The 27,938-nt window shown below is 42.8% G+C and overlaps 1 protein-coding gene and 1 long non-coding RNA gene across 7 annotated transcripts in view; one reads left to right on the top strand and one right to left on the bottom strand.

Moving 5' to 3' along the window:
• Positions 1 to 27,938, top strand: part of DOCK10 (dedicator of cytokinesis 10) — a 271,379-nt gene that overhangs the window by 70,758 nt on the left and 172,683 nt on the right. The gene's annotated exons all lie outside the window — the stretch shown is intronic.
• LOC109502897 lies at positions 63 to 27,894 on the bottom strand. The gene is made up of 3 exons (XR_006583579.1): positions 27,758 to 27,894; positions 26,379 to 26,538; positions 63 to 208 (listed from the first exon to the last, which is right to left on the bottom strand). It is a non-coding gene; the product is annotated as an uncharacterized LOC109502897 (long non-coding RNA).

Here is a 27,938-nt window from a genome sequence, read left to right as displayed (position 1 = left end):
AATCAATGCATGTAAGCCATATCTTATGGGTCACGACACTTACAAAGTCGGAACCCATGAAATAAAAACAAAATATGGATTTATTTGGTAGATTCTCAGCATCCCTGCCATTGGTACCTCTGTGTGGGATCAATGGCCTTCTTTGCTTTCATGCACCTCAGGGGAACAGATAGAATATCCCACAGGATATGTCTTCAAATTCTCCTTCCTGTGTCAGAGAAAGCAGAAATGGAAATGGTGTTCACAAAATAATAGCTCTTTGGAGACTACATCCAGTTATTTTTTTAGGCACTTTCCTGAGAACTTCGCACAGTTATCTTTTCTTGTTGTCACAACAACAAGACTAGGAGACTATTTTTTTTTTATCATTGAGGGAGATATTAAAGCATAGCTCTGTACAATTGAAATATAATGCAAGCCATGTAATAGAAAATTTCCTAGGAATTGTATTTTAAAAAGTAAAAATAAAAAACAACATTAATAGTACATTTTATTCAACTCAATAAATCCAAACTATTATTATTTTGACATACAATCAACATAAAATGGTCAATGAGGCATCTCACATTTTTATACCAAAGTCTTCAAATCCAGTACGTATGATTGCTTATAACACATGTCCATTTGGATGCTCAATATTTATCCTAAGAACTTGTTCGGTATATAGATTTCATAAAGTTTACTAGTTGAAAGAGTAAATTGACATATCTCAGTGGTTTCAAAACTAGTTGGATGTTCTCAGATAACTGGAGAGAGTATCCGTTCTTCAAGTTAAATCAAAATTAATTGAAATTAGCCGTCATTAAAAATTCACTTCCTCAGTCACGCTAACCACATTTGAAGCACTCTGTATCCTCCTATGGCCAGTGGCTGCTGCCTTGGACCGTGTAGGTGTAACAACTGGTGAACTTGCGGAAGGTCACTCATCGAGTAACTGTGATTTGAACCCCGAACCATTGCTTGTGGCCATTAGGCCGTCTGTCTCTTGAGACACCAGAGCAGTGAGTGGTGCAGGACTTCTGCCCGACTTCAACAGTGTATGCTCTGTTGCGTTGCACGGGTGTTTTTGATTAAGAAAAAACTAAATTACACAAAACATGCCATTTAGTTTCTTTAAATCATGTAGGGAGGGGCAGGGGAGACCAGGGTATCCATTAATATGACGAAAGGTTTGAGATGAATTAAAACTTTATCTTTTCTCCCATCCTTAGAAAATCTTCCTAAAGTGCATAAATGTCATCCTTATCGAATTGGCCAGTGAGTCAGATAAATACACAAAAATGCAAAAACTAAAAGTGAAAAGACTACCAAGGCTAGAGATGCAGTCAAGGACAACCCCAGGGTGGCCCTTGTCAAACCTGTGTAATGTCCCTGTGGCCCAGACTTGCCCACCTCTTTAACCTCACTTTCCTTTTTCCTCTCCAACAGCCTGGCCCCGCTCACCTCTCCCACCGAACCTGCCTGCTCTCCCCTCTCTGTTGACTCAGGTCTGGGATCACTTTCCAGGACATTCTGCTCAGTGTCCAATATTGCAAGCTGTTTGGTACTCTTCTTAAAAATTCATGGTTTTCCATACATATTATAAAGAATAATAAAATATTAGGGGTTGGGGATCATAGAATTCCTCCCTCACTTGAAAGGTGAAACTCAGGCCAAAGAGATAAATTGACATCTGTGACTTTTATAAGAGTTGGTGGCCGAACAAGGACATTTGCCTGGGTCTCACAATGAAAGACGCACACCCTTTTTAGCTACATGCTATTCCCTCCTCATTATCCAAAGATTATGTGTTTCCAGAGTATGTGTGCAATTTCCAGTGAAACCACATATATGCTAACTGCAAAATGCTAACAAGTATAGCAGATATTATCCAGTTCCTGACTACTTTTTTCTGATCATTTTAGAGGAATAAATCTCTACAGGGATGAAAGCCAATTCTGCCCATTCTATAAATAAAAGGACTCTTGCTCCAAACTAGTCTCTTGGGGTTGCTTTAAGGATTAAATACAAAGAGCATGAGTCCCAGTTAGTCGGTAGCGTAAACCAATAACAGCAGATGCTACAGAAACAGAATATGAGTGTGTGGGTCCCAGGCGTCCCACTGAGGAGAGAACAAAGGGGAAAAAAATAAAGGCAAATCACTTTCTTGTAATCTCTTCAGATTAAAGAGCTCTGTGTTGGGAACAGAAGTGTCTATCTGTTGCCTTCCAGAACCCTCACTCCCCAAATGCTGTGCTGTAACAGAAACAGCACTGACATGTGGGATTCCGTACTGGACCCGTGTCATTTGAAAAACTTGGGACTGTGGGAGGCCTCCTTGAATTCTTTGAGCCTCCGAATCCTGACGGGCAGCATGGTGGTGATTCCTTGCAGTGCCATTGACCTCAATGAAAAGTGAGCCCAGCGTGAGGCGTGCCACACCGAGGGAACGTGCCTCTTCCCCGTGTGTCAAATGAGGAAAATACTTCCTGCCCACCTGCGTCATAGAAATTAAAGTAATGACTTCTGTATGCGACCACATACTCTGTTTATTATTTTGTGCTCCTGCTAAGGGGACGTTTTGGTATGCATGATGGCCCCTCGCCTCTCCACCAGATAAGGAAGCTGGCATATTAAGAGACTCATCAGGGAAAAAGTTATTCAAAAGGGGGGACTCGGTGGACGAAGCCCGGTGAACCAAGGCATTGTCCAAGTGCACAAGCCATTAGAAGAAGTAAGTGGGGCAAAATGTAGAGATGGGGATCAAGGACAAAGAGAGATTTAAAGTGAGGAGCAAGCTCACTGAGCAGTAAGAGAAATGAAGCGTGAAATGTGTTTTCCTCTTTCAGATCGAAGCGGCACTGGATTGTTTTTAAAAAGGCCTGTTAGTAAGGCTCGCCCTAAAACCAGTCTGCTTTTGCGCCACTCTCAGACAATGGGACATCTCCGTCTGTGCCACTTTTGTGACTCTGGTTTTTATTCCCTTAAATCTATCTGTTCCTCGTGGCTTACCATATTTTGTCGCATTTCTGCCCATGCTGTTCAAAAAGTGCCGATGGGTCTGAGTTAAAGACCCATGTCGTTCTTTTAGCTCTGAGTTTGAGCAGAGCCTGGACGGTCTGGAGCTTTCGAAACTGGGGCGGAATCACCCTCAGGGTCTGACGCGATAGGCAGGGAAGGCTTTTGTTTGGACAAACAAACGAACCACTGAACATTTCTAGAAATGATGTCTCCACAAACAGCCCTGGAGTGCTCATTGGCGAAGAAGTGGGGTCAGAGTCGAATCACAGATTCTTTTTGCACAGCTGAAAAAGTAAAATGAAATGAAAAACTCTGCCTGAATTTATCACAAAACAGTAAGGACCTTTGGAATCACCTAAGATATCCTTCGAGTGCTTTCTGAGTCTGTTAATTGGGGAAAGTGTATTTCACTACCCATGGGCTGAAAGTTACTAACAATCATCAAGACTTCAGATGACTTCCTTGAAGACGGAAGAATTCAAGGGAGAAACAGAATCATGGAGATTATCTCTGGGTACATTAGAAAGGACCAGAAGAAGCTTGCTCCCCTAATTTGGGAAAAGTGCTACTTCTCCAAGCGACTGCTCGTTGTTTAAACTTCCCCGGGCCAGGCGGAGAACCCGATCTCAAACTGAGACCATGAGAAGCAGAGAAATGGCAGCTGAGGAGATTCACCCTGGGGTTCTGCAGGAGACACTGTGCTTCTCTGAAGGCGTCACTGCCCACATTTGGCAAGCCCTGCTTTCATTGTTCCCTCCCCACCCTCTGCTGCCATTTGGTTGAAGTTGGTGGGGGTGGCTCTGTAGGCACATGTGTGTCTCTGGCTCTGTTTGTTCTGCAGTCAAAGAAACTCTCCAACCTTGTGTTGCTTTTAAACATTCGGCCCCGTTCTATCCATACAAGCACAGTTAGTGTCTGCATGGATGCACGCCGTGTAGGTCTGCGCTTGGATATGGACTCAGCTGCGATGTCATAGCCATTAGCCTGGTAACCAGAGTTTTAAATGGAGCCCTGTACGTATGGGAAAGGTAATCTACGGTCCTGTTTCGCCACCTACCACTGAGTCTGCTATTTCGTTCAGAACCTTGTGAGTACAAAGCCAGTGAGGACAAAATTTGTGTAGTAGAATGCATAAATCTTGGCAGATGTTATTTCGTTTAATCTCTTACCTCCTAGCAATCAATGTCGATTTGTTGACGTCGCACAGAGAGTACTAAATACGCCATACCAAGTGGATTTCTCAGGACCGAGTGGATTAAAAGTAGCTGTGTGCTAAAGACCACAGAGGAAGCAGGAAATTGAGACTAAGGCCTGAGTAGGATGCAGGAGGCGAGGACCGTTGGATGGAGTTGAGCTCTAGGCTTCGCATCTCCAATGGCAAAACCCTTTCTGGCAAGGAAGGGCTTACTTAGTCCCAGAACCTGCCCTGCCTTGAACTCTTTTAGGCTTGGATTCTAAACCGTATTCTTGCGGTTTAACGAATCCAAAGCTTAAACTATTCTTAGTTCCTAGAGGTTATTTTCTGGCACTCTTCTTTAAATACCGCATGAGGATTATTTCAGTCGGTAAAAATACTAAACGTATCATTTTCTGTTAGCTTTCTCCTTGCCATTTCGGTTTCACACACGCTTGATTTCCTAGCGCGTGCTCTCTTTTAGGTGCACAGTCATGGTCGTAACTTAACAGTGTTTTACTGCCTCAGTGGTGATCTGACTCCCGTGCTCAAAGGTGGAGCTTTAGATGAATCCATTCAAAATTCAGCTGGTGATTTCCTATTTAGATGTCTCCCCAAAGTGGATAATGAATGGGTGTTAGAAAACCGCAGTTACGGAAGAGGAAAAGGCAAGATAGAATAAAGTTTCTCGGTTTTTCCTTTTTGTATTTTTTTAAATTGTAAAAGAAGCATGGATTTATGTGAGTTTTTGTATGCGGTTCAAGAGACCTTTTTAATCGCACACTTAACCGTGATCACGACCCAGGATGTGTGGGTACAGAGCCAATTTTTGCTTTAATTTCCTACTGTAATTTGTTAAGGAGATCTATTATAATCACTGATACAACCTACTCTCTGCCATAGCCACGAAATAAAATGGCAAATTCAGATAACTGATTATAAAATAATATTTGGGGTGTATCCTAGCCAATGCCAAGCCACCAGGAAAGCACTGAAATTTTTTACTTACTATGTAGATCAAGTTGTATAAAGGCAAACTTTTTTAATACTGGAGAAGACTAGAAGACAGATGGAACTTTATCTGGGATCATTTCATGAGCTCATTCTTGTTTCAGCACCTATAAGATTTTAGGCTTAAAGGAGTTTCCAAAGATATCGGTGATGCCTGCCTCTTTCATCACAGATGTGGTTAAATGTGAGCCCCTATTTTTTACCTGAACATCTGTGTTAGGATGGTATTTAACTTTATTTCCACGAGTTAACGGGCATTGAAGGGTTTATCCGTGTTTGTTCACAGCCTCAATAAAATATAATTGGCCATAAACCCAGAAAGTGTCAAGGTCTAGTCCAAAGAGACCTGTTATTAAATAAATAAATAAATAAATAAATAAATAAATAAATAAATAAATAAAACTTGTTATATAGCCCATTATACCCTTTGTCACACTTAGCATTTTTCTGCATCTTTTCAATAAGGGTCATTCTGCTTTGTCTCAGGAATGCTGTGTGGTGACTGCTCAGATTTAAAGCCTGTATGATCAGTTTTATGATTCGAATAGCAAAGGCAGTGGTCCTATTGACAACGCAGGAAGAAATAAACACTTAAGGTTTCTAGAAAGTAGGAGTGAAGCAAACATTTATTTCCCTTTTGCGGTCCCAAGCAATTACATGCGGGAACTTAACAGTTGCAGAAAAATAGAAATTCAGTGTCCCATAAATCTTTCTTTTTTTTTTTTAATTAATTTTTGAGAGAGAGAGAGAGATAGTGCAAGTGGGGGAGGGGCAGAAAGAGAGGGAGAGAGAGAATCCCAAGCAGCCTCTGCCATGTCAGTGAAGAGCCCAGTGCGGGGCTCGAACTTTCTATAATGAATGCCAACCAAAGAGCTAGGGCTATGATCCAGCATTATCCATCTATGCTTTCCTAGCTGCCCAGGTAATTTTTACTTCTCAGGTATATGCACACCCTTCAGAAACGTCTTTTAAAAGAACTTGGAGGGAAAGAGCAGGCTGAGACTGGATGAGGTATTATGGGCTCAGCACTCTATTTGCCAAATATCAGAAGGCATCAGGGAGTCAGTTGTGCCCACTTGTGTTTTTACAGAGTAACGTTAATCAATTAGCTCAATTCTGCTATAGATAGTAAGTAATTGCATTCACTGGAAGCCACGACGACATGATTAATAATACATTCCAACTTCCAAAATTAGCATTCACTTGGCACTTAAACATGGCTCTTTGAAAAGAACGTTTTTTTGGTATGTAAGACACATGGTTGGATCAAACATTATTTCTCTGAAAATAATCCGGTGAGAACATTCTAGTTTTTATATGATGCCCAGGGCCCTTCCTGCATAAATGAGTACAATTCAAGTTTCTTCTTTAAGCATTTTCCAATAAATTCTTAAGAAATAGCACTTTAGACTTCAGACTTAACACACTCTATGGAAGTTTTAGAGAAGCCGGTTACATTCTTAATAATTAAGGAGTATCTGCTGCATGAGAGTTCTGAAACTAAGCTCTCTCAAGGATGGGAAGGTAGTTAAGAAACTAACTATGTCTAAGAAGATACGGCAGCAATAGGGCAGTTGGCTTGTAATAAGTGAATACCACCCAAAGAGAAGTAGGCAACTGTCACAAGAAGAACGTGAAGCAGGTGCTATGAGAGTTCATTAGGGGGATACCAGGAGGCAAGAACCCGTCCAAGAAGGGCTGCGTTATGGGCTGATTACAGGATCATATTGGGAGAGGAGGGCAGAAAAGCAAATTGAGGGGTGTCTGGGTGGCTCGGTCAGTTAGGCATCCGACTTCGGCTCGGGTCATGATCTCACGGTTCATGAGTTCGAGCCCCACACTGGGCTCTGTGCTGACAGCTCAGAGCCTGAAGCCTGTTTCAGATTCTGTGTTTCCCTCGCTTTCTGCCCCTCCCCCACTCGCTCTCTCTGTTTCTCTCTCTCTCAAAAAATGAATAAACGTTAATTTTTTTTTAAAGTAAAGCAAACTGAGGCTTGCTTGGGTCTGCATTGACCTTGCCATGGAAGAGTGCTTAATAGTACCTGTTGTTGGGCATGCAGTCAGCAAATGTTTATTTTCATATTTCCTATATGACAGGCTCCACTCTGTCTTCTACACAACATGAAATTTGGGCACTTTTAGGATTGTAGGTCCCCTTCAACTTTGCACACACTGTGAAGTTAAAGCACTTGGCACTGAACAGGCCATTTATTCCACACACTTAGAAGGTTGAATAATTATATTTTCGGGAAAATTCTAATCATCAGATCTGGAATATGATTATTTTTTACTTCCTTTTTTTAACTTGTTTTATTATTTTTTTAAATTTACATCCAAATTAATTAGCATATAGTGAAACAATGATTTCAGGAGTAGATTCCTTAGTGCCCCTGACCCATCTAGCCCATCCCCCCTCCCACAACCCCTCCCCTAACCCTCAGTTCGTTCTCCGTATTTATGAGTCCCTTCTGTTTTGTCCCTCTCCCTGTTTTTATATTATTTTTGTTTCCCTTCCCCTGTGTTCATCTGTTTTGTCTCTTCAAGTCCTCATGTGAGTGGAGTCATATGACTATTTTTTTAATAATCAACCTAAGGCCACCTGAGTGGTTCTGTTGGTTGAGCGTCTGACTCCTGATTTGGGCTTAGGTTGTGATCCCTGTGTGGTGGGATCAGGCCCCATGTGGGGCTCTGTGCTGAGCGTGGAGCCTGCATGGGATTCTCTCTCTTTCCCTCTCTATCTCTCTCTCTCTCCCTCCCTCCCTCCCTCCCTCCCTCTCTCTCTCTCTCTCTCCCTCTGCCCCTTCCCTGCTTGATTGTACTCTCTCTCTCTCCTCTCAAAACAAACAGGTAAACTTAAAAAATCAACCTAATAATTACTAATATTTTTTCTGAACAATTAAAAAGTCGACTCGTAGGGGCGCCTGGGTGGCTCAGTCGGTTGAGCATCTGACTTCGGCTCAGGTCATGATCTCATCGTCTGTGAATTCGAGCCCTGCATCGGGCTCCGTGCTGACAGCTCAGAGCCTGGAGCCTGTTTTGGATTCTGTGTCTCCCTCTCTCTCTCATCCTTCCCCATTCATGCTCTGTCTCTCTCTGTCTCAAAAATAAATGAACGTTAATTAAAAAAAAATTTTTTTAAGTCAATTCGTAAAAGTTCTTGTCTTTTACCAAAAGAGTTTCCCTTTTAACTGTTGCAATGGTATTGACATAAACCATCAGGGAGAAGCATTTTCACTCTGGACATCCACCCTAGAAACAGCTTGGAAAGGTAAGTGGGAAGTGCTGCCCTGTCTCTCCACTTAATCTGGAATTCTCCCTCTCCTAGTCCTATGCCCATGAGGTGTGGGTTTTTTTTTTTTAATACTTATTTATTTTTGAGAGAGAGAGAGAGACAGAGCACAAGCAAGGGAGGGGCAGAGAGAGAGGGAGACGCAGAATCTGAAGCAGGCTCCAGACTCTGAGCTGTCAGCACAGAGCCCGACACAGGGTTCTCATGAGCCTTGAGATCATGACCTGAGCTGAAGTTGGACGTTCGACCGACTGAGCCACTCAGGTGCCCTGGTGAGGTGTGGGTTTTTATAAAACTGCCCGTTAGTCCCTTCTAAGAGAGAAGGAAAAAAAGAAAACAATACAAAGCAGGGATTCTGGTTTCTTGAGGATGTATTTCTCAAAGGGGAAATTTAAACTTTAAGTTGTTGAGGATATTCACAACCAATAATTGCCTTTCTTAGAAATATTTGAAGGCCCAGATTCAAACCTATGGAAAAATCATGTTTTATTCCTGGCCCCTTGGTTCCTAGGCTTCTAGAAATCCTGCAGATGGAATTATTGATGAGTCAGGTGGTATCTATTTCAAAGAGATTTTGTTTTAAAGACCAAGCTATATTAAAGAATTGTTTGCATTTGGAAAACGAATGGCACATTAAATTTTGACTGGTTGTGAAAAATCTTTTATATTTATAGCAACTTATCATTTGAAGAGTTTTCCTAGTTCATTTGAAATTCAATGATGCATTTTTTATTACATCCATCTAAACTCAGGTAGTTGGGGAGCCTGGGTGGCTCAATCGATTGAGCTTCCGACAATTTAGGCTCAGGGTCATGATCCCAGGGTTGTGGGATCGAGCCTTGTGTTGGGCTCCTTGCTGAACGTGGAGCCTCCTTAAGATTCTCCTTCTCTCTCTCTCTCTCTCTGTCTCTCTCTCTCTCTCTGCCTCAAATCTAAAAAATAAATAAACACAGGTAGTCTTCTAAATTTTACCAAAGAAAACACCCACAAGAGGCTTAGCATCTTCTAACCTTCAACATCCTGCATTTAGTCCTTCCAACTATAAACTTTTAAATAGATCCTTTGAAAAGTAATATATAGGAAATAACTTGTTGAATTTCAGACCAAATTGTAAAAGCTTGATGATGCTGACCCAAATAATCTTTAGGGCCCCGAGATTTTGCCTGGTTCGATCACACACACATCCCAAGTGCCTCCTTGCCTTCCTGAACCTTTCCATCCCTTTTTCCTCTGCTCTGCAATGGATATGAATATTATATTCTCTCCTAACATTATTTATACATTAAACCTGGCTTCCCACGTATTATGAAACTAGTAGGTTTTGTAATAAACAGTGCTAGATACCTTCCAGAGCCAAATAGTTCTTTCCTGAATGAAAATATAGGAGTGACCTGTGCACCCTACGTGCAAGCCCAACCTTGTTAAATCTTATAGTAAGTCCAAGCCTGGGCAGTTACTAATTGTTCGCTGTTAGTCATATATCAAAATAATTTGGGGAAAATGGGCTTGCACCTGCACTGGAGAATTTCAGAAATTCATTATAACTTTGCCTTTCCCTCTTCTCAATCCTTCCTATTGTGAGTGCTGTTGTTTTTGAAATAAAAATATCCCATTTGATGGTTGCACTATGTCAGACCTTTCAATTACCCATCTTTCGCAGTTTAGGAAAAGCTAGGGGCAATGCCAGATTCTTCCTAACATTCTTCATCTTTTTCCTGATTCTCTACATTTTTTCATTCTTCCCCCCCCCCCCCCAAGGGGGCAGAATTTATGTACGGTCCAGCTATTGGAGAGTGGGGCCAAGCTATAAGCATTTGTCATTTACTACAAAAGATGTCAGCAACAAAGTCTTGGCATCATATTTGGATTATACTCCTAGGACAGTTTAAAAGTTACGTGGTTTCATGTTGAGATCAGAGAGGCCAGAACGGTGGGCGACTGTGAGATGGATGGGTGCATCAGAGGTGAATTCTCTGCCCAACTTCAATCATCCTAGAAGGAAAACCGTGACTGTGGAAACAATAGAAGAGCTGAAAAAAAAAATGGTGTTGGTGCTTTGGAGGGAGGATTTCGGGGATAAGTCCATTACTAAATAATGTCCTCTGACACCAGGAGGAAAAATGTCAATACCACTATATGTTGCTAGAGGGTATGAAGTATGGCAGAATCATCTCTTGACCATCTTACAACATATAAGAAAAATGCGACCATAGCATTATCTGGAAATAGTATTATGAAATTACTAAATTATTTGAAAGATTCCTCCTACAGTCCTTCGTCATGACTTAAGTGATTACCAGTACAGGGACCCTCTATGAAGAAAGAGGGATAATATTCTCATAGTTTTCCAGGGATAAATGGAGAGAATAAAGGGAAACATTTGTTAATCTTTCCATTAACTACGTTAATGGAAACACAGTGAATCTCCTCTAACATAATAGAGTTTTGGAATTATCAAGTGTCTCCAAGATTAATTCTAATCTGCTATCCGTATTTTATTGAATGAGGTGCTGACTTTCTTCTCCAGATCTGTGATACGTTCTAAAAATATATGGGGGAAATAATTTTAAATTATATATGTATAGTTAAGTAACTTAGTCATATCCTTATAACCTCTTATATTAAAGCTCTTAGGATCTTTCTTTCATTGTTAATATAAAATTGCTAATTGAAGACTGTTTGTTTCCACTTTAAAACAAATAGTTTGTCACTTCTTCGAGGTTTTGCTAAGCATCGTGTTCCCATCATTTACATGAAGAGGTGTTGAACCATGCCATTCACTGCCACACCAGTTTTTCACACAGCCACCAAAAAATTGAAGAGTTAAAGAGGAAGTGTCGTAGACTCTAATGCTTTCACTGGCTTAACCAATGCCAGAAATACTCTCTTGCCCCATGCACTCAAGGTAGGGATGTTCCGGTAGGAATGTGAGAACAGAAACAGTTTTATTACTACATTAAGATATCAGTACATTATTCACACTTGGGGAATCTTCAGGACTACGTTATGGATCTCCTATAGACCTAGATTAACTGCGCCTATATTGGCAGTAGAAATCTTTAGGCTTGTTGTTTAATGTAAAGGGATCTAGTAAGGCTTAGATCAGATTCCGAGTTACAATAGCCTTACTAAAAGATAAGATCTTGAACGTGACTTCAAGTCAAGGGACTTCCAACTGAGATGCCTAGGGACCACACAAGCTAGACAAGAAGACAATGGGAGCAGTGAGGAGCATGGTAAATTAAAGAAGGCATGACCCACACAAAGGGTGTGGCCGTTATGACACTTGAGCAGTTGTTCCCACGTTAGAAGGTAGGATCCACATCCTACCTTGAACTTTTTTTTTAAGAGAAGTCAGTAGCCGAGGCTATTATGTAAAATCTTTTTTATTTCTAAATGCTGTCGACTATTTCCCATGTTTTAAAACACTAGTGGCAGGAAAACACAATTGTGGAACCAAGTTGAGTCATTGGCTGCCTGATTGTCACTATCCTGTAAGTTTTTATTAGAGTTTCACTTTAATTCAAGGTTCCAGTTTCAAGGACCCCATGAGGATTCTGCTGCTTGTAATACATTACAGCATGTTTGACGGATATGAGTGGAAAATGATTCTGATGTTAATGTAAATGTAAGGCTGAAGATCATATTTAGATTTCGAGAAACGTGTACTCCGACTCTTAATTAAGAAAGATTTCCACAGGTCTAATTAAATAATACCAAGTCAAATTATCCTTTCTTTGCTGTAAAAATATCAAAGGGGAATGTGGTAATACATATCTGACACTTAACTTAATTTTCAGCAACATAATGCAAGCAGAAGATATGGAAACTAATGCACTGAAAGCAATAAATCCTTTTAAAACTCTGTTTACAAACCACACTAGAGTATCACCAGTTATTGCAGGGAAGGGGCGGAGGGCAGGGACGGAGGGAGGATTCAGATGTCCCATATTTTCACCTTAACTGGGTCATGAATTATTTTCCATGCCAACTACAGTGCTTATTCAGTGCTTACTACACAACCACAAAAATCTGTCCCTGCCTCATCCTATTAGGCTGAGATTTCACAGAAGCCCAGTAAACCCAGAGCCACATCCCTAAGTAGATGTTGCCCTTTGCCCAGTTCAGGCAAATTGTTTTAAGTATTTAAGTTCTGTATCTCCCTTGCTGATGTGCATGAGCGTCTTGGTTATTCTGCTCTGAGCCATCATTGCTGGGAGAGGTGGGTGATGCCTGGTGCTCACTCTGGGACAGGAGCAGGGCCAAAACTGGCAGAGGGGACAGAGGTCCTGTCCTGAAGCAACCAGCCACCCTTTGTTTAAAAACATTTTTTTTAACGTTTATTTATTTTTGAGAGAGAGAGGGAGGCAGAGCGTGAGCAGGGATGGGGCAGAGAGAGAGGGAGACACAGCACCTGATGCAGGCTCCAGGCTCTGAGCTGTCAGCACGGTGCCCGATGCGGGGCTCGAACCCACGAGCTGCGAGATCATGACCGGAGCCGAGGTCAGATGCTTAACAGACGAAGCCACCCAGTGTGCCCCGTGCCTTCCCTTTGTTTTAGCACCAGTGCGACCTGGCATCTGCCCCTGATTCAGACTGTCCTGCTTCCTCACATCAACTCCTACGGTTTCCATCTACCCTGGAAAAGATGCCGCTAACATTTACTTTTTTGAAAATATTTTTGATTCTGTCTCCCCGGTGTCTCACTGGATGTGCGGGTTGTGGAGACCCTTCCCCAGACTGTGTGACGCAGAATATGAGTGCTCTGTAAGAAAATGCTGCAGTGCCCCAGGAAATATTGCCTACGAGACACTCCTCGAGAGATTCCCGTTGCACGTTGGTGATCTAAAGCTCTGGGGAGTTCTCAGTGAGGATACCGGGTTAGGTTTGCTCAGTCCACTGTTCCTCACGTTGACTTGACATCAGATAATCTCTTGTCTGGAGCCCTGACTCACACATCAGGAAGGTCTAGAGCGTGGTTGGGGAAACAGTATTGACAAGGGGGTTGCCATCTGAGACCTCTGAGTTGGGGAATGACACGGTCAAACCTGGCGCTAGACAGGGAAACTGGAGGGGATAATCAAGAGAAAAGATACAATCCTTGGAATTTAGTGATGAGCTAGTTGTGCAGATGAGGGGGGAGGGAAGTTGAAATGAGTAGCAAGTCCCTGATTGTATTACTTAGGTAGAAGGTGATACTAACCTAAAGGTGAGGTCATATGGAATAGAATTTGGAAAGAAAGGTAAGGAGTTATTTTTTTTTTAATGAGTTGGCTGTTTGATTTTAGTGCTTACAAGAATACTTGGGGGGCCCCTGGGTGACTCGGTCGGTTGAACATCCTACTCTTGATTTCAGCTCAGGTCATGATCCCAGGGTCGTGGGATTGAGCCCCAAGTCAGGTTCTGCATTGAGCATGGGGTCTGTTTGGGATTCTGTCTCTCCCCCACTCTGCCCCTGTCCCCTTCTCACACACACTCTCTCTCTCTCTCTTTAAAAAAAATAAAAATAAAAATACTTGGGAGAGAAAACAACGAGATTTCTATTTGTTTAATTTTTAGTACTTTCCGGTGCAAACTTCCCTTTACAGTACTTGCCAAGCCAGCCCTTCTAAGCTCTGTAAAGGCAAAGAAGTTGTTTTATTTTTCTGATTGTCTTAAATACATAGCACAATATCTGCCCCTGTGTTTGCAGAGTACATAAACAAATGGTTGCAAACAGAAAATAGCTTTGCCTAAATCAAGGGGAATGAAGAATGAAGGTGGAGAGAGCCCATCAGATTGAAGGAAGAACTCAACAGCAGGTCTTAAGAAGCACAGGAAGGAAGGAGGGCCTGAGAACTATAATGTGCAGGGCTCAGGGCAGCGTTTGGTATAAATCACATTTTCTGCCCTTGGGTCCTTTTTCTCAAGGTTCCAGTCCAGGTACAGTCGTGGTACTTGTTGGATGTGCTCCAGAAGGTGAGGGGGTAGAGATGTTCCCCCTAGGAAAATCAAGGAATATCAAGAAAACAAGTGGGTGTGAAAACAGTGCCAAAATTCTCTTCAATGTTCTGTTTATAAACCATGTCAAGGACAATGTCATCTAGTCAGGAAGCACAGCTGTTTACTTCTGAAATGAAATCTGGCTGGGAACAGGGAGCAAGGGACAGGTAGCGTTGGATGTACCATCTGGACTAGGTGTGGAGAAAGGCATCCGATTACAGATCGTCTTTCTTCTCTAATTGGCACTTGAGGTTCAAAAAAAAAAAAAAAAAAAAAAAAAAAAAGAAGGAAAGAAAAGGAAAAAGCTTTTTTTCTCAGCCCAGTCACTAGTCTATCTGGAAATGGATGAGACAAACTGTTTTATTTAAAAAACACAAAAACAGGGGCGCCTGGGTGGCTCAGTCAGTTGAGTGTCCAACTTCAGCTCAGGGTGTGATCTCATGGTTCATGGGTTCAAGCCTCGTGTCGGGCTCTGTGCTGACAGGTCAGAGCCTGGAGCCTGCTTTGTTTCTGTGTCTCCCTCTCTCTCTGCTCCTCCCCTGCTCGTGCTCTGTCTCTCTCAGTCTCTCAAAAGTAAATAAACGCTAAAAAATTTTGTTTAGTATTTTTTTTATTTTTATGACACAGAGAGACAGAGCATGAGTGGTGATGGGGCAGAGAGAGAGGGAGACACAGAATCCGAAGCAGGCTCCAGGCTCTGAGCTGTCAGCACAGAGCCCGACGCAGGGCTCGAACTCATGAACCGTGAGATCATGACCTGAGCCGAAGTTGGACACTCAACCGAGCCACCCTTTTTTAAACACAAAAACATAGAATTTTAGAGATGAAACAATGCTCTAGGACAACGAGAGCCAGAGAGGTTACTGTTTTGCCCAAGGTCACTCAGGCTATCAGTAAGTGAACTGACTATGGACTACACGCCTCCTGTCTGCCGTCCATGCTCCTTTCCCTGTGAACACAAGTGCACACTGCCTAGAAGAAAGAAGGAAATGACTTCTCAATGGCAGTCTCCCCTCAGTAGTCATAGGCTCGGAAAGATAAGACGTGAACACAAATTCAAAACTGCTTTCTGAAAATATAACCCTGAATGCCAGCCACGCAAGAGAAATGCCAATTTTCAGTGCCACCAAAGATCTTTTGACACAATCTAGGTAATGGATCTGCTTCCCAATCCATGACACCCTTGCAAAAGAGGGCAAAGTCAGATTAAATGTCTCCTTGTCAGTGTACTATGATATCTTGCGGTGGCCTTGAAAAGTTGTGGAATGAGAGAAGGAGAAGATGGAGAACAGAAAGTGCAGTGCCCTTTTCTCCTGTTCACAACGTCGGATTGGTAATTATAATGTTGGTATTTGCCACATGCTGGTAGGAGGCCCGGCACAGTGCAGACATAAAGACGATACTGTTTATTGCTCTGGGAATTTACAGTCCTGCTTGGGCAGAAAAGTAATCATGAAAAGATAAAAAAGCATATGATACTGGTTAAATCTTGGCTTTCTCAACTTCCTTGGCATTTGGGTCTTTTGTGTGGGAGATGAAGGGAGATGACAGAAATAGGATAATTGGAAGCTTTTGTAGATGTGCACAGTGGGGATTCAAAAATGAAATATGTAGCATTGCCAGGAACAGTGAGCACAAAGAGGTCAGTTGTGGAAGGGTCCAGGGTGCATTGGAGGAGGAGCCATGTAGCCTAATTATCCACATCCAGGCCGACGGGGTCTTCTGGGCTCTCCCTTCTTTTTGGAATGTCTTCCCTTTCACTACCACTTTCAAAGCTCGTACCCTTCTAATACCTGCCCCCTCCCCTGCTCCTCCTAATGTTCAGTTCACAAGCATCTACGACCATCCACACCCTCAACACACAATATGGCAGCCCAGCTTATGATCACTTATCTCCTCAACACAACGGCCTCCTCATCAAACTCGTAGTTAACATCCACGGAGCATTTGATTCTATTCCAGGCTCTGTGCTAAGCTCTTCATAAATCGTCTTTTATTAAGCCTCAAAACACTCGGTGAGGTAGGTGCTATAGTTACCCTCATTTTACAGTTGAGGAAGCTCAAGTTCAGAGAGTTTGGGTAACTTGTCCAGAGGCTCACAGCTAACACATGGGAAGACCAGGAATCACACACAAGCCCACAGACTCCAGCCCAGTGGTCTTACTCGGAAGGGCAAAGACCACATTCCCAACCTTATCCTTCACACTGCTGAAATGTGCTTGCCTCTTGAGTTCTATCAGGTATAAGTTAGTGAAGATTGTAATGGCTTCCAGTCTTTTCCCAGCAAGTGATAGCCGTGCTTTAATAGGGACATCCCAGAAGAGTAACAGAAACCCAGACCCTGACTCATGCCAGTAGTGGAGTTTCGAGGGATGGAGAAGTGAAAGAGGGAGCTGACTTGAAGGCCAGTAGTCCTGAGGTCCTTCCCATCAACCGACTGTCAACTTGACTTTCAAAAGGAGCTAGCTCTGATCTTAAGAGAAACCTCCACTATCTGCCGGAAGGTCACTGGGCCTGAAAGCCATCACCAAGGAAATATTGAGGCTGAATGAGCTGCATTAGCATTGGGACCAGAGATTTTTTTTTTAATTTTTTTAAGTTTATTTATTTTGAGAGAGAGAAAGAAAGAGAAGCAGGGAGGGGCGAAAGAGAGGGGGAGGGAGAGAATCTCAAGCAGGCTCTGCACTGAACTCCATGCAGGGCTCAATCTCATGATCCATGAGATCATGACCCAAGCCAAAATCAAGAGTCAGAGGCTTAACTGACTAAGCCACCAAGACTCCTCTGGACCAGGGGTTTTCAAGCAGGTGTGATTTTTCCCTCTTCCCCAAACCCTCCAGAGGCCATTTGGCAATGTCTGAAGATGTCATTGGCTGTCACAGCAGGGTGGGGTGGAGGGGATACTGGTGTCCAGTGGGCAGAGGCCAGGGATGCTTGTAAACATCCTGCAGTGCACAGGACAGCCCCCTGCGGAAAGAATGATCTGGCCCACATGTCAGTATGTCGAGTTTGAGAAAACCTGATTCGGATGATAACTGAGAAACAAGTCTGGCCAGAGTTACAAAAGTCCAAGAGATGGCCAACAAAGAGGACACGAAGTCAAATTGAAGGACAAATGAGGCCCATCTTAGGCCCAGTTTTCAATGGCTGGTTTCACTCCAAGGTTTTCTCCTCGGTCCCCCAAAGTTCAGGATGATATAGCTAGTTAGTTCATTCTGCCTTATTGAGTATACATGAGGGAAAGAAACATTTGATTTTACAAATAAGACTTTAGTATCAAGAACAATTTGCACTGGGAGGTGGGGCCCCACGGGTCACTGTTATATGATTTTCTGCCTAAGAAAACTATTAGATGAACCAGCTTCTGAGTCATGGTTTCTCAAAGTATAGTCCGTGGAGCATCCAGATGAGTCACCTGGAGGTTAGTTACAAAACCAGATTACCAGGCCCCCATCAGGCCTGCTGAGATCCTAGATAAGATCCAGGAATCCATATTTTTTAGCAACCTCCCCACGTGATTCATGCACTCACAAGAGAACCTCTCCCTTCAGCTTCCTATAGTGGCGGCTTTCAAAGCCCTAGTATTGCCCAGGCCTGATTCACGTCTCCATGCCTCTATGAAGTCTTTGGACACCTAGCTTCTGCCTTCTTGTATTTCCATAGAGTGTTTGATGTGTACCACTAGCTCTCATGAGGACTGTGGATGAGCGCTCCGTCTTAACTCTCTCTACCACTGACACCTGGCATGGACCAGGACCTAGGAATTATCGACAAAAGATCAGAACCTCTCTGCATTTGCTGCCATTCTCATGAACCAGATTAAACAGATACCGGTGCCCCTGATAGGGTTGCCCAATCCTTGTTTGCCTGTTCCTCAGTCCTTCCTATGCACCTAACAAGAACAGATAGCAGAAGGCTAATTTGTCCTCTAATGTGGGACCTTGACCTATCACACATCAAAAGGTCAACAATTTACCACAGTGCACGTAGCTAAATAAGGGAAGTCCAACAATTAATTCTCTGAAAAACAGGAAGAAGCTCCTGACGGAAAAGCCAAGACCCTTCCATTATTCTCCCATTTCTACCTTGCAAGGCATTAAACACTTAAAATAAAGTATGCTGTTAGCTTTGTCTCCTCCTGGCAGAGGCCCTAGAAGATATGAATGCATTAAGATGCCATTAAAGAAATGGCTTGTGTGCAGACTGGTTGCCGAGATACCCTAGGCCGTCTGTAGGACCCACCAGCAAGGCTCGTTAGTCTGAATATTTTGTTGCACATATGCTCAGGGTTTGGCATTTACATGACAATGCTTCCTTATCAAAATTGCTTAGGTAAAAATGCTTCATTGCCCTCCCTTTATAAAGACACATCCTTCTGCAGTAAAAAGACCACCAGGAGAATAAAATACATGCAATGCCAATGTCATATAAATTAACCAATTTTTCCATCAGAGCTCAAAAGGTTTGAAAGACCTTGGCCTCTCCATAAAACTTGTGTACAATGTGATTTTCAGGGTAATTATTAAACCGTGGGTGACATTCATAGTGAAAGCAAGGTAATTAGCAATTGGAGTGACTACAGGAGGCCAGTTTTGGGTGCTTGTTTTATTTTAAGTGAAATAACTCTGGGGTGTAGTTAACTTTGCCAGCAGTGGGAAGGTCCCATGGGATCCGAGCCAGCCAGCAGAGACAACGCCCGTCTCTGGGGGAAAATGGCTATTGGGCAATAGTCCATATGATCAAAGATAATAGCATCGATTCAGAGTCCCTCAACTCCCATCTTCTGGGAGGCTATTGAATGTTTTCATCTGATCGCTTGTAAAAGAAATCATCTGCCTCAACCCGGAATGCCTTTCAGTCTTCTTTAAAAGATGGAAGAATCATTGTCCAGTAGAAACTATGTTGACTTGGGGGTGATTATTTTTTAATGGGAGAAGAACATGAGGTGAAGAATTAGCTGCCTGGCTTTTTAAACAGCGTTAACCATCCAGCTGTATATATTTGTGTGAAACACAAGCCGAGAACACCATATAACAGCTGTGTACGTTTGCTGTTGTTATCTTCAGGTTGTTATGCTCTGGCTTTGAGCACGATGGCGGGGAATCTGAATTAAAGCACGGTCTCCATAAGAACGAATGCTTGCTTCTTAGGGGTTCTCCACTTTGCAACAGACCAAGCTAACGCTGAAGTCTTGAAGCCTTTCCCCAAAATTTCAAGGTGAATGATAACTAACTAACTACCCATCAGGAAATTGAGAAAAGGGCAAACATTAAATCCAGCGTTCCTCATTTCCTGTATAATGTATTAAGAGAGTTTTGGGGTGAGATATATAAATATCTCCAGGCTATAGTGTTTCTTCCCTGGAGAAGTTGGTGACCAACGTTAAGTCCGCCACAGAAAAGAAAAAAGCTATCACCGCTTCACTGATTGCCATTAGATTCTAAGATGGGCTCATGAGACTCTGTAAGGAATGAATGTTTTCCTCCCTTTCACTCCCACATCAAATCCTGATTAAGTGGGAAACTTTGCCTCCTAAGACCCATTTAAATTCAGTCATATAACAATATCATTACCATTTGATACATGTTTGAAGGGCTATGAACGGAGATGTGAAGCTGAAAGTCATCAGAAGAATTAAAATTGAGAAGTCTAAAAGTAAATCAAATTTTGGACCACAGACCTGAGAACACAGCCTTGAAGTTCTTTTGCATATGGTAGATGGAAGGCAATTTAGAAAGTTGAGAAGACACAGAGATAAAGGGGGAAATGCCTAAATTGTTTCTACTTTGCTACTGGGAGCGGATGTTAGGAGATAGGAAAAACTATTGTATTCTACAGACAGAGCCCACTGAAAGCTCTACACTTAGAAATAAGAGGCTTTGTTGTGTTCATTTAAGCCCCTCAAGGCTCTCTCAAGGTAACTGAGCTGTTCAGTCCCCACCTTTGCAGCAGGAAGTAATGAACTTCAGTAAAGAACCCCGCTGCCAGGGTCGCTCAGGAGCGACCACAGAGAAGGAGGAAGTAGCTACTTGTGCTTTACTTCCTTGAAACAAGGTGGACGGTGGTGAGCTGAACCCAGAGGTGCAACCCTTCTTTGTCCTACGTGAGCGAAGCCCGGCAGCGCAGAAACCTGCAGGCAAAGGGGAAACTTGATTGGAAGTGGAAGAGAAAACATGAAAGGAGTTAGGCAAATATCCTCTAACAAAGCACGGCAGATGCTGAAAAATTCAGCGGTGGAATAAATTGGAATAGAGAGATGGACCCAAGAGGCAACGTGGAGACAGGTTGGAAATGCACGGGAAACTGCTCTTATCGTGGGTTCGAACCAGGCTTTGCGAATTCACGCATGGCATCGTGTGTAGCTGTCCAAGACTTAACCATCAAGGTTCCAGTTACTCTGCAGTACTAACGGTAGTTTCGGGGTAATTTTTATCAAGTTGGTGCAGGTGCAGTGTCCGTGAAACCCAAGTTTCTGCCCTCTGGATTCTTAGATTCAGGGAGGATATCATTTGCCCATCATGCAGCGTATTCAAATGTTGTGAAAACGGAGTTAAACATTTTAAAGATGACCTCATAGCTTGTTGCCTTAGCTCATCGCCTTTCTTTTCTGTGTCTCTGTGTCTAATTACTTCTCCACCGGTTTTCTTCTTCCGGATTTGTCTCCTTAGTCCTGATGCCCCTCCCCACAGCTACCATTGTCTTTCTCACTCTTATTTCACTGCTAGTTTTTTTTTTCCAGGAAGTGATCCAAAAGCCATTATTTCTGTCACCTCTCAATCATTTCTTAGCTCCATTGCACCCTGCATCTACACTGCTCCGTGGAGCTGATAGTCAAATGCCAAGTATTGTCCTCACCTAAACCTTCTTCTCAGTACATTCATGATGTTAAACGTATTTGTAAAAGATTAAGCACAGGGGCACCTGGGTGGCTCAGTCGGTTAAACATCCGGCTTCAGCTTGGGTCATGATCTCATGGCTCCTGAGTTTGAACCCGGCATCGGCCTCTATGCTAACAGCACAGAGCCTACTTGGGATTCTGTCTTTCCTTCTCTCTCTCTGCCCCTCCCCCTGCTTGCCTGCTCTCTCTCTCTCTCTCCCCCTCTCTCTCTCTCTTTCTCACAAAAATAAATAAATAAACTTTAAAAAACAGAAGATTAAGCACAAAAACCAAGCTGTACTCCAAAATAAGACTGTGTGGGAGACAGTTTTCCAAAGATGTTTTCCCAGGACTCTAAAGAGACCGTGAGCCAGAGAATGCAGGCAGCCTCCAGACACTGACCATGACCCCTGGCTGACAGCAAGGAAATGGGGACCTCAGTCCTACAACCGCAAGGAACCGAATTCTATCAATAACCTGAATGAGCCTGGAACCAGATTCTTCTCTAGCAGCTCCAGAAAGGGACACAGCCCTGCTGACATTTCGATTTCAACCTTGTGAGACTCCAAGCAGAGAATCACATCGTACCACATTGCACCCAGATTTCTGACCCGCAGCAACTATGAGATAAATAAATGTGTGTCGATTTAAGCCACCAAACGTATGCCACGCTGTTACAGCGACAATAGAAAACTAATACAGATGAACAGATCTGTTTCTCAAATCTTTGATGTCTTAGCATTCAAATTCCTGTTTCTTCTAAAGTATGGTTAATGGTTCCCATCTTAACTAACTTCTGAATATCCAGACTCTCACGTATTACAAATTGCAAACTTAACTCTCTTTGGGCACCATGGAGCCAGACTTTTGTGCACGTATCTATACAAGAATTTGTGTGTTCATGTATTTTGTGTGTATATGTATATGCATATATAGGTGTCTCTGTACATAAATACAACCTATGTAGACCTGATAAATACTAACCGTACTCAGTAAATGCTTATATATGCAGACATATAGGAATTATGTGTGTGTATATAAAATATAGTTTTTTGCTCAAGGCCAGGTACTACTATGTATTACTTCACAACAAACTTATAAGCTGTATACTCACAGCTCCACTGAATATATAAAAAACAGGCAGACAGAGGTCAAGTAACTTGCCGGAAGTTATCTGATCGATGGCTGAAGAGTATTCAAATATAGATCTGTCTGGACCCAAGACTGAAAGGTCTTTATTTTTCATCTGGCTTTTCTTTCACGCTGAATCTCTTTGGACATTCCAGGTCCTACATCCCCCTCTGCCCAGATGCCCTGTACCACCTTCCCTGAACTCCTTACCCCGTGCACCTGGGTGCACTACCCTGGCAGTTTTCCCCCTTTATCTCTGTGTCTTCTCAACTTTCTAAATTGCCTTCCATCTACCATATGCAAAATAACTTCAAGGCTGTGTTCTCAAGTCTGTGGTCCAAAATTTGATTTACTTTTAGACTTCTCAATTTTAATTCTTCTGATGACTTACAGCTTCACATCTCCCACACCGACTCTTTTGTGAGTTCCAGGCACACATACAGCAATGGTGCTGGACATGTCTGCTTTCCTATCTTCTTGACCAAAACTCCAATATGTCTACATCAGCATTAGTAGGAAAAGAAGTCCTCTCTCCTTAGTACCCTATGCCCCACAGTCATCCATCTTGATCGCAAACTCAGAAACCTGTTAGCATCTTCAAACCTCCCTTCTGGTTGAGAGCACAGGCTCTGGAGCTGGATTGCTTTGGTTGAAATCCCATCCACGCTACTTATTTCCTTTGGGACTTTGGACCAATCGCTTACCTTCTCAGGACCCAAATAGCTTCCTCCGTAAAAGCGGGGTGATGATAACAGTAATAATAATACCTAGCTCACAGGGTCACTGCATGGTTTGAAAAGGTACTATAAACTTAGATCAGCACCCAGCACCCAGTACTTGCTCAGTAAGTTTCACCTACCATTCATTTTCCATTTAATTGCCACATCTTCGTTTATGATTTCAGTGAGATCTAGAATTATGTTTCTGTTGCCAAGTTTTCTACCCTCCACCATTCTGTGTGATCATCTGGATTAATGCAAACTGCTACCAAATGAATCTTCCAGAGGCCTTATTTTCATTGTAATGCAGAAATCCTTCAGTGGTTTCCCATGGCTTTCTGGATACAACGGGAACTTCCTGATCTTGGCATTCAAAGCCTTCCATGAACTGGCCCCTTGCCTCTCTTTTCAGTTGTTCCTACCTCTCTTCTCCCACTGAACCTTGGCTGCAGACAGGATGGACTTCCTACCTTTTTTCTTAAACACACTGTTTAGGCCTGCTTGATAGCATTTGTAATAAGTAGTCGTTACGCTTACCGCGTACGACACAATATGTTGACCCTGTTAAGTGTCACATCATTTATCCCCACCAAAACTCTTGGAGGTGGTTACTGGGCTATCCCTAGTATATGAGGGACGAGATGAGAAAACTGAGCCCTGGAGAGAGTGAATGACTGTCTGAAGCGTCTATGGTGACGAATCTGCGACCGTGGGATTTGAATCCAAGTTGATTCCGGATCCCATGATTGTAACCATTCTGTCTTATGCTTTCTTTATGCTACATTCCTCTTTCCTGGGGGATCCTTAACCCTTCTCCCACCTATTAACCAAAGTCTCCCTTAGGTTCTACCTTCACTATAAAGCTTTCCTAGATTCCTTCAAACTCTAGCAAACTCCTTGGTCAGGTTCAAGCTTCTTCGGGCTAGGAAGGGCCTGTTGTATTTCTCATGAAGCTGGCAGTTCCTTGAGTGTAGTACTTAATAAATTCTGATTATGAATTGGTACCAGATTGCTTTACTGATGAGCCTGACAGTGAGTCCTGGTGCTTGAGCCAACTAACCTCTGACTTCCCTTTATTCCTGTTTTTGCCCTAGGTAGCCTTTTTTTTTTTTTTTCACCCAACACACATCTGAACGAGTGGAAGTCCCCAGTGGTGCCATCCTGTGGGACGCCCCACTGCGTGCTACTGGATTTCCCCCTCCTTTGCAGTCACCCCCCAAGTTATGTCTATCTGACAACCTCATATGTGGCCCGGCAACGCCTCCTTCTGCCAGTACATAAGGGAGCTACAATGAACAGCTAAGCAAGAGGAGAAATGAGTCATTCTCATTTTGCAGAAGTTGAGGAGTGGGAGGGGCTCCAGGATAAAGAACTGTGGCGCCTGAAGAGGAATAGAGGAAAGACTGGATGCAAATATTGGAAAGAGAGGAAGTCACACAAGAGTTGCTCAATATTATTAAATGCTTCCTTACAAGACAACATTCCTACCTTCTAAAATCATGTGTTAGGGATATAGGCTACCATGGGTAAGAGGGTCCATGGATGGACTTCCAAGATTTGTGACCTCCAATCATGCATGCACCTTTCCTTCTTTTAATTTTTTTTTTTAGTTTATTTATTTATTTTTTGAGAGCGTGAGAAAGGGAGAGCAAGGGAAGGACAGAAATAGTAGGAGAGAGAGAATCCCATGCAAGCTCCAAACTGTCAGCATAGAGCCCAGTGTGGGGCTCAAACTCATGAACAATGAGATCATGACCTGCGTTGAAATCCAGAGTTGGATGCTTAATTGACTGCGCCACCCAGACACCCCCATGCATGCACATTTTCTGAGTACTTACATCTTTCTATGAGTGAGTCTATAGTTTTTATTAGTTTCTCAAACGGGTCCATAAAAAAAAAGGAGGGTGGTAAAATGCTATTTTCAGATCTTAAAATAGAAACATAATCTTACCCCAGGAAATCAGGTGACACAGAGGTGGACTCTGATAATGTCGTATAAAGAAAAAAGTAAAAAAAAAAAAAAAGTTAAATCTGAAAATTCTCCATGTGCTATGATATGCCTGCTCGTCTAACAATTGCTGCAGAGTTACGTAGATGGTATAATCTGTTTAGAGCTAACGACATACGGTGAAATTGCTAAATATTCAGTGACCACAGATCAAAAGGGCTTCTGCTACATAGAATCTTTGTTTGCCTACTTAAGCCAGTTTTAAAGTAATGATACAGTTTACTTCCCCATTTTTTATTTTTATCATCTTTTACTATGTTTCTCATAGTTCTTTAAGGAAGCTTCCTCAGTGCCCACACTTGGACAAGGAAGGATCGGCATCTCTCTTTCTCTATCAATTTGCTGCACGACAAGGTTGAGATAAATGAGTTGCTCAAGTCCGAGGTATATGTATGTGCTTCACCTAAGTCCGGTTATTACTGGAGCAAAAGAAGTGGCCTGTGTCAGTAAAAAAGCAACTGCGATAAAGAGGAAGGCTCATTAAATAAGCAGATGGCTTCTATTTAGGCCATTGGTGTTTGGACGAGCCGGTTAAGTGAGAGTTTTCCTGAAGATCACCACCTTCGCTACAGAATCTAGAACCGTGTTTGCAAAAGGGGCTTCTCAGGGTCAGATGAGAATGTCTTGTTCCAGTGTCTCTGTGCCCAAAACAAACAAACAAACAAAAAGGTGTGTGTGGGGGGGGGGGGGGGGTGCAGAAAGCCACAGTTTTAAGTTGATGGTCAAAGAGTCTTTTCTGGGACCACTCACTTCTGGGTGGCTTCATGCAAGGCAGCCGTCCCGCACCTGGACTCTTAAACGTGTTGAGCACTAGAGAGAGAAGACAAGGCTCTGGAAACAAAAGCCTCGAGAACAACCACAGTGTATTTGCTCGTGGTCTCCCGCTGCCCCAACACTCCCCCTTTCTGTCTGTGGTTGAATCCTACTTCCAGCTAGAGCAGGAGCAAAAGGTATCAGTGAGTCAGCAGCCTCGTTATTTTTCTTTCTTAAAGTTCAAAACTCTCAGAATACTGGGAACCCTTTGCAAAGAAATTGCTCTCCCGGTTAAGTGTCGTATCTGTATCCGCAGTGCATGTCTTATTGGACTCTGCACAGATGTGCCCTTGACAAATGCCTTTGGAACTGACCCTGTCTGTTATAAAAGCAGGCATAACGACTCTTCATAATGCTTCTCCCTCAGGACTCACCGCCTGGGAAGGTTGTCAGGGCTTGCTTCTGTCTTGGTGGTCATGGAGATCAGACCTGAGTGGAAATATTCCTTCGACCATCTTTATAACCCACATAAGGTCTCACGGGCAAGCAGTGGTTTCATCAGACTGGTGGGCACCACTGGAGAGTAGGCTCATCCTGCAGTGAAGAAACAAAATCTTTTCAGATCCCATCTTTCAAGTGTCCAATCAATTAATTCCTAGTCCCATGGCCTTCAAATGTTTCTTACCTCATGCACCTAGTAGGCAAAATTTGCCTACACTCCCATAGTCTCTGCGTATGTATACAAATTCTGTTGTTCTTATCAATAGCTAGTATTTCAAAACACAATATACATGTGGGACAAGGTTCATTGTTAGGCATAATAAATGTGAGGCCCTCATTTATTCTTTCATTAAACTTAAGAGTTTCATACTGAGAAACTTCTGGATGCCGAGCTCTGTTGTCATCACTGAAGATACGGTGAATGAAAACAGACAAGGGGCTCAGTCAGTTAAGCGTCCGACTTCGTCTCAGGTCATGATCTCACAGATCCTGAGTTGGAGCCCCACGTCGGGCTCTGTGCCGACAGCTCAGAGCCTGGAGCCTCCTTTGGATTCTGTGTCTCCCTCTCTCTCTGCCCCTCCCCAACCTGTGCTCTGTGTGTGTGTGTGTGTGTGTATGTGTGTGTCTCTCTTTCTAAAAAATACATAAACATTTAAAAAAGAAAACAGAAAAATTTCCACTCTCATGGAGCATAGAGTCGAGTGCAGGAAGAGAAATCATAAGCAAAATAAATAAGTACATTGTATGGTAGTGTCACAGGCTAGCAAGTGTCATGGAGAAGAATAAAACAGGAAGGAGAATTCAGGTGCTTTTGAAGGGAGAGTTGCATTTTAAATAACCCCAGAAAATACAGATTAGGGAATTAACTATTTAACAGTTTGTAACCATCTGACTGAGAATCAAGGTATCCTCGTCAATGTCTATCACCTTACATAGCAGTCAAGTACAGTTTCTTTTTTTTTTTATTTTATTTTATTTTATTTTATTTTTATTTTATTTTAACCTTTAATTCATTTTGAGAGACAGAGAGAGACAGAGTGCAACTGAAGGTGGGGCAGAGAGAGAGGGAGACACAGAATCTGAAGCAGGCTCCAGTCTCTGAGCTGTCAGCACAGAGCCCGACATGGGACTCAAACCCACGAACCGTGAGATCATGACCTGTGCCGAAGTCAGGCACTTAACCGATTGAGCCACCCAGGTGCCCCTCAAGTACAGTTTCTTTATTTAGATAACCAATATCAGTAGAACTCTAAGTTCTCCTTGTGTCCTAAAGTGATCATCTTGGAAGACCACTAACTTAATCTACACTTACCTGCGCAACTGCTTGAAACAGACTTCTCAGATCCTAGGTATATTATGACAGTTTACCTTTGGGATCTAGCCAGGATGATGAAGTTCGGTGGCTGTTTAGGTGGCAGACGTGGAGGCCTACAGTCAATCAGCTCTTTGATCCAATCTTGATTTGGTTCCACAGTTGATTTTTACATCATATG

This window comes from Felis catus, chromosome C1, assembly GCF_018350175.1.
Source record: "Felis catus isolate Fca126 chromosome C1, F.catus_Fca126_mat1.0, whole genome shotgun sequence".
Taxonomy (NCBI): Eukaryota; Metazoa; Chordata; class Mammalia; order Carnivora; family Felidae; genus Felis; species Felis catus.
Note: the sequence above shows the minus strand (reverse complement) of the source record. Positions and strands in the feature narration are given on the sequence as shown.